The sequence below is a fragment of the Patella vulgata genome, chromosome 6, assembly GCF_932274485.2.
Source record: "Patella vulgata chromosome 6, xgPatVulg1.2, whole genome shotgun sequence".
Lineage (NCBI taxonomy): Eukaryota > Metazoa > Mollusca > Gastropoda > Patellidae > Patella > Patella vulgata.
The window spans coordinates 19,623,980-19,632,081 of NC_065884.2; the positions used below are offsets into that span (position 1 = coordinate 19,623,980).

Consider the following 8,102-nt stretch of genomic DNA (forward strand, 5'->3'; position numbering starts at 1 on the left):
TATAAGGACTAAATTCCTATAAAGACTAAGTTAATATCGGTATACAGTTCCCGTTTTTGTCCCACCAATTCTAACGATCACACGGCTTGATAAGCTAGCCAGACAAACATACTTTGTAAATTGCAATTTTTATGATTTTATACCCTAGGACATGCTAAAATTACGAATCCTTATACAACCACTGTAACCATAGTGATAATTTCTTAATATATTCAATTTATTGTCGTAAACTAGAATAGATTTAATTTGTAGTTTGTCTTTTCTATGCAGCAGACTCATAGATCAAATTATAAAATACTAGTATATACAGAGTAATTTTATTTACAGATAAGGTCGGGTATTAACAAAAAAGTAATGGCAACAATTTTATAGTTTGTAGTCCCAATAACCAGGGGGCATACTTGTCTCCACTTCTAAGGCCTAACAGACTTACTGGTAAATCATGGTAGATTTCATCTTCCCTGAATAATAACAATTTGCGCGTTAAATGACCGCCATTGATCAAGTCGTTTTTCCGAACTCGACGGAAGGAAATGATCGGAAAGCTATCGAATGCAATTAGCAGTGCAAGACAATAATTTCTTAAAATCGTGAAAACAGTTTGAAAGATATTGTGTTTTGCATTTTGACATGGAACGAGAGAGAGAGGGAGAAGAAGAGAGGGAAGAGAGAAAGAGAAAGAGATGGGGTTTAGCGTCTACTCGACACAAGCTGGGGCATTTCGGGACTAACACATGATTCAATTTTATTTTAATATTTTGCTTGCGCGTAGGGGTTTTTAGCACTGGGAGAAAACCCACGAGGTTGGACAGGCGATCCTACTCCTTGTCACGTATAACCGGGGAATCGAAACCATACCAGTTGACTCAGTGATAGACCTTATGATACAGCGCGCACGTGCTAACCATTCGGCCATCCAACTCCTGACATGGAATGGCATGGAACGGGGTTTAAACGGTCGTCTACGCTTCATTTAGGTCGTTTGGATATTAACATACATGTCCAATTGCTAGCAAGATTAAGTATTTGGGATTTCATATGTTCTTTGATATTTGCCAATAGTTACAGAATCAGTCTTTTTGTGAGGGATGCAATCTAGGGTTAGGGGTTAGATTAGGATTATAAAAATCTAGGATAAGGGTTATAATTACGTAATTAGTTTAGTGGCGGAACTACTGGCCAATTATGTATTCTTTGAATGGCATTTCGTAATTGGAACATAATGAAATAACACTATTTATGGATAACAATTGCTATTGTTTATTACACTATAATTGTTATCCATAAATAGTGTCTTATTTCATTGAGAAATGAAATCGAGTTTAACGTCCTACTGTTCTGCTCCGAACTGGTCTAATGAAGACGGGCATACGCCATACAGTGTGCTATGAGGGAAATTTAGCCCGGACAGCGCACTACGGCCTACTCTTATATCGAAGTCCAACTGTCAAGGGATCTTATACGTGCACGCCAATGTGTACACGGGATCTTGGATTTTCGTACCATCCGAGCAACTAGACAGCTGTCCTTGTCAGGTCCTCCGTCCTACATTACTGACAAGGAGGAATCACGCCGGAAAATCTAGATGAACTTTCTCGGCCAATGCAGGGATCGAACACCCGACCTCCAGGCTAGCAAGCCACACACCCCCCCCCCCACTTTCTAAGGAAAACGTATAACACTGATATCGCCAAAAGGATAAACACCAATTTTCTGTAGGAAATCAGAAAATCTTCAATAACTGAGTATTGAGAATAATTGGAACCTATATAATGTCAGATAAACGAAGAAACATAGGAGTGAGTAAGGGCATGTCAAATGCGCCTGGGCGTAGTAATACATATACATGTACCACTACAATTAGCCACACAGAAGTTTATAATATATATTTAATTTATAGGTAGATCTATATACAAATATTACACAATACAATTCTACGTCCATTTCAAAAATAAAAATTATAACTTGGTATTTACTTTTCAGACGTATTTGATAGACTAATATGCTTGCTCTAAGTCACTATATACTGATATTTTCTGTCCTCGCCTCTGGAAAATAAATAAATTAAATGATATGACGATTATAAGTTATGTAAAAAAGCTAATCATTAATGTACGAGCGAAAAACATAATACAATAAACACAAATACTATTTACATACAAAATACAAATTATAAACAGTTAGCAAGATATATTGGCATAGCCATATTTGTTTTAGATACAAATCTTTCAATATCTACAAAACAATTACAAACAATCGAATTAAAACCAGATGCTATTTTCGTTCCATTAATTAACATTAAATATCTACAAAACAATTACAAACAATCGAATTAAAACCAGATGCTATTTTCGTTCCATTAATTAACATTAAATATCTACAAAACAATTACAAACAATGAAATAAATACCAGATGTTATTTTTATTTCGCTAATTCTGTTAGTCACTACATCAACATGTGTGAGAAAAAAAACGTTCTGAGCTTGTGAAGACAACATAATACTATATTTGACATGTATTAGACCGTCAATCAAATGTCTCGCCAATCAACGCCTCTCATTTGTAGAATGTTCTGTTTCCATGGTTTTAATTGACAGGTTAATCGAGAGTTGACTAATCACAACCGGGCTGTTAATCAAGGCGTCTTATAAAAATATTTTCGACCAAGATAGAGAGAGAAAACAAACAAAAATATAAAAGGATCGAAATATTGGTACAATTTTAAATACAGGGTGTCGTCATTAAAGATGCATTATGTACGATTTAGATAAAGAGCAGGTCGTTTTTGCCATAATAGTTCATCAATAGATAATGTAAAATGAATATATTGAAAATTTCAGTCAAATTACTTTATTCTGTGCGAAGTTATGAGTGTTTGACGTTTTGACAATGTTGCATAGATTGTTATCGTACCAACGATACTTAACAATAGTGACTTTGCCACGGTGTTCTAATTTATTTAAAATCGTAGCCATGCGATACCTCAGGCAGCTGATTATAAGCTTGTCATGTTAATACATGTTTAAATAATAACTGATATCACATTTCAAGCCAAAAAATAAATAAAAAATAAAGACATGCAATAGGTAGATTTACATAATGCATCTTTAAAGGACACGTCTTCTGGAATCAGGTGAATCCTGTTAATATAATGTACCGACGTTTCTTTCGAAGCGGTTTATATCTACAGTAAAACCATTACCTCTACTGAAAGATATAATACTGTAGCTCAGACATCGGTATATCCTAAGTATGTTTTAGCTACAATTGGCGAATAACACATTGTCATATTACTATCGATTTTAATAGGGAATCAAACTACAAAAGTAGAAAATGACAAATCAGTGCTATGTAGACGGTCGTTCCAACAGTAATGTTGTATGAGATTTTCCAGAAATAGTAAGTATACATGAAATCCGCTATTATATATGTAAACAAACTATTACTTAAACTGATGATTGTTGTAAAATGCATGTGGTTTCTATCACAGCCATAAATAAGGCACTTGTTTCACCAATCACCCACTTCCTTCGGATTTCACGTCACCCTTGAAATTGAATTTAATACTAAATATCTAACCCATGCTGCAAATCATAATAAATAACATATCTGAATATATGGAGAATATCTATCTATAACTATACACACGAATCACTGTTGGAAGATAAGATTTAGTAGGGGTTTGTTTATAAATTTGTACCAGAATGACCAGAGCAAATTGGATAGCATGAGAAAAATTTGTCACAATTGGAACGAAGTCAACAGTTTGTGCGTCAACATGACGACCCTGTCTGGTATCACGAAATGAAAACTCAATAGTATAGAGCTGATCAAACCAGTTTTAGGCCCGACACAAAAAGGTCATTTCCTTTTAAAATCAAACCTATCATAATAACGAGAAGTAATGGGATTTACTGACAAAAAGATTAGGCTTGTACTGGAAATTGAAAGCCTTCTCGCGTACAATTACAATCTTTGGAACTGATGCTTCAGAGTGTTCGCCCATTCTGTCCATTCAGTATTGTAAATCAACTTCCTCTTGTTTGAGTTTGGTAGGAAGTTCCACAGTTGTCCCCCTTGGTAACTCTATTTCTTCGATGGTTCTTTCGGTTGTATCACTAAATGTTCTCTTTTTCGGTAAAGCATGATTGACAGTGAAATTCAGATCGACATCGCTTGTGACTAATGCTACTTCTGGTCTATTTCTCAGTGTCGACTTCCCAAGAATGTTTTCATCGCCGAAATTCATCATAGCTGCCAAGGTCATGTACTCTTTGGGGTTGTGGGAGTTGGTACTGTGTACAGCAGACATGTTGGACATAATTTTGACGTCGGTTTCTTCGGTTTCTTCTTCCTCTGCGATTGGATCGCTGAGCACATGAACAATGTTCGAGCGTTCACTGTCTGTTCTTCTATTGATTTTCCCATACAAGTAATCAGCGTCGCCTACCAACGTGTAGATTTGTCGCCCTTGATCATCATAGCTGTAACCAGGAACCGAGAGGACACTGCCATCGTTAAATACACCAGTATGAATTGTGGACAAAGAATCGACATCAATGTCCGACTTCCGGTCAGAGTAATGTGGGTATGAGTAAGGACTATTCCATAAATGGTAGTACCGCTTGGGTGCCTTGGTGATGGCAAACAGGCCGTCAGTTCTTACACTTTTGGTCATGTTCTCAACAAACCGTTTTCTGAAACAAAATGTAGATGTGGTTATAGAATAAGTACCGACAATGCTTCGTTTCTCACAGGTTCGTGTGAATGGGTTCTTGAATTTCATGAGCTCGGAGAAATGGTGGTTAACAATGCGTGTTTAATTCACATGGTGTCACTGGCCAATCTTATTAAAACACAGATCTAATTTCGTTTCGTTTTTATAGTTCAAAATTTCGATTTTACTTGTCTTTACTACATGTAGTGTAGGCCATCGAAAGTATAAAAAACGAAACGAAAAATAGATCTATATTTTAATTAGATTGTGTCACTGGCCTGACAAATGCCCCCCCCCCCCAACACTCCTTGCCCAGAAAAGCTGCCCCTACAGTTTTACGGGTACATACGTCAAAATGCACCACATTAGTTTTTATTTCTTATATAGCGATCCGAGGTGCATTCTTATATGATGTGATTTCTTCGTTTCTGCAAAAGAATTGCAAGAATCTCTCGATGGAAAATCCCCAACAACGACGGGTGAGACTCTACCCCGCCCTCTTTGTGACGATGCCACTCGGACGTTCCAGCGCCCCTGGTGTAAGTAGAATGATAAAATCAGAACGTAGGACATGTATTGACTAGTCAAGTAGTATCTCGCGCTCGTCACCTGCCACTATTTGTTCTTGGCTTAAAATCGTATATATATAAAATAGAAATCCTAATCCGCGGGATAACATACCTCCTTCTACTAATTCCGATAGTTAAAATGGCGCAGGTTATGATAAGCAGAGCCATAATACTAGCAGCTATAATGGCAGCCAAAGGGAAGGCAGCTGAAATTAAAACAAAGAATACTTTACTAAAATAATTTTCGCGAAGTGTAAATGTGCGATTCGGTTATAGATTGTTTCGTCCTGTTGCTGCACCAGTGGCACGTCAAAGATATTCTCTTATACATGGTAAATGATGAAATATTGTTGTGACATACGAAATGTGATCACATGCATTGGGTGCCATAAAAATATCTCCAAATATATCGATAATTCTGTCCCCATATTCATATACAGTATAGGCTTACAACAAAATGAAATGAAATGAAATGGGGTTTGACGTCCTCCAAACTGGGCTAATGAAGACGGGCATACGCCATACAGTGTGCTATGAGGGGAATTTTGCCCGGACAGCGGCACTACGGCCTATTCTTATATCGAATTCCAACTTTTACGTACACGCCAATGTGTACATGGGACCTTGGCTTTTCGTCCCATCCGAACGACTAGACAGCTGTCCTTGTCAGAGCCTCCGTCTTGCATCACTGACAAGGGGGAACTACGCCGGAAAATCTGGATGAACCTTTTCGGCCAATGCAGGGATCGAACATCCGACTTCCAGGCTAGCGAGCCAGCGTCTTACCCACTTAGCTACCGTGATCCCCAGGCTTATAACAAGCCATATCAAATGCAAATCTATTAAACAGGAACCCCATCTTCGCATTAAATTATATCTTCCGTAGGGCCGAATTAAAGGGAGGGGTGGGGCTGACCGGGATGTAGCCAGGACCCCACTATGCAATCGAAACGCATCGGAACGTACCAGATCGTGGACTCGATAGGGAAATCCTATCGGAACGTATCTGATCGTATCTGAACGGGAAATCAGATCTTGTCACCTAAAATTGACCAATCGTGACTATATCGCTCCAAATCGTACCAGAACGTATCGACCCGCATCACCTTGTATCCAAGTAAAGCCTAGCTCACAAACCACAGTGCGTGCTACTACGGGCAATCTACTGGGGAAATTTTTTAGTAAACCCTTGTGTGAGACTTACGCGTCACTTGCGTGTGTAAGACTTACGCGGCACTTGCGTGTGTTCGGCACCGTAGAAGATCGCAGACTGGACATAGAGACTTTGCGAGCTAGCAAATTCTACGACCGGTGCGTGCTAAAACACGTATGGTCGGTTGTGAGCTAGACTTCAGTTTAACTTTTATTAAAGTCGGTGGGGCACAGTACACAGCTTAAAGTCAGTAATGTCTGGCATTCGCTATAAACACTTACATCTTTACATCCGCCAACACGCTCTTGCGGAATATGTATTTAATGTCGGGTATAATTTGAATAACGTGTTGAACTATTTGCTCGGATGTTCGTCACGTTGTACATATTGAAGTAAATAAGCACCAACGTGAGGTATTACATATTGTACACATTTAAACAAATAAACAACGGCATGTTTACTTACACAAACCACCTGAAGCAGATGCTGGCTGAACTCCACCCGTTTCATTTAACACGGTTCCTTCGATGGGCCCTCCGATAGGCCATGGGCATGCAAAAGTTGCAAGAGTGTCAACTTCTGTTTTAGGAGCTGTAAAAAAAAATAAAACTTTATTATGTTTATGTTAGGTAAAGAAAGAACACGAGGGTGAAAAATTGAAAGACGGTCTAGTTCGGCTATCCTGGTTTTATTACTCCGTGCGAGAACAACAACCTTACGTTCCAATATGTACAGGGAACGTTTTTATACATGAAATGAGGTTTAACGTCCTACTTTTCTGTACTGGCTAATGGAAACGGGCAAAGGCCATACAGTGTGCTGTAAGGGTAATTACGGCCTACTCTTATATCGAATTCCAACTGCTATGAGTTATTTAACATGCACGCCAATATGTACACGGGTTTTTGTCCCATCTGAATGACTAGACACTGCCCATAACAGGTAACTTTTTTATATACAAACCGAGTGACTGACCGTTCGGGGGAATATAAGCCAACGAGAGAGTGTTAACTTACTGTATTGACAAACAAACGGCTTCCTTGTATCACAACCTCCGTCACTCCAGTCCCATTGATCCAGTTCATTATACATGTGACCACACGTTACTGTAGGATAATCTGGTTGACTTCCAAATACATTACTCACTGAAATATCAACCCAAAAACATTACTCACACATTTAAACACCAAAGTATTAGGTTAAAGCAGGGGTTCTTCTGGGTTTAATGTGTTATGGGGAGAATTATATTGATCTACTTTAGTCCGGTATTTTGTACAATGGACCCCAGTGAAACCGCACACGTTACGTATCCAGAGCCTCGTCTAAGGATTTGGTCGTGCGCGGCAATGTCTGGCGAAACCCGAACCGCCAGCACCGTAGGTGCGAGCCGCGCGAACACCGCAGCTGTGAGCCCGCGCGACGGCTTTGGGGGGCCATCCCCCAGAAAAATGACTCCCTTAGACTCGATTTCTGAGCACTTAAAAAATACTTTCGGAGATTTGAAACACTATTAGTTTTGGCATCTTGTTAAACCATCGATTGATTAATACCCTGTAAAATCGAGATCAAAACACTGCTGCGGCTGACCCGCAGACAGAAATATACCCATAAAACAAACAGAAAGACGATTTTGTAAACCTACGCACCATGATATAGTATTGGC

At 38.8% G+C, this 8,102-nt stretch overlaps 1 long non-coding RNA gene across 1 annotated transcript; it reads right to left on the reverse strand.

The window, feature by feature from the left end:
* Nucleotides 1-1,978: 1,978 nt before the first annotated feature.
* LOC126824730 (uncharacterized) lies at nt 1,979-7,513 on the reverse strand. The gene is made up of 4 exons (XR_007681617.1): nt 7,456-7,513; nt 6,905-7,030; nt 5,399-5,492; nt 1,979-4,697 (listed from the first exon to the last, which is right to left on the reverse strand). It is a non-coding gene; the product is annotated as an uncharacterized LOC126824730 (long non-coding RNA).
* Nucleotides 7,514-8,102: the final 589 nt, after the last annotated feature.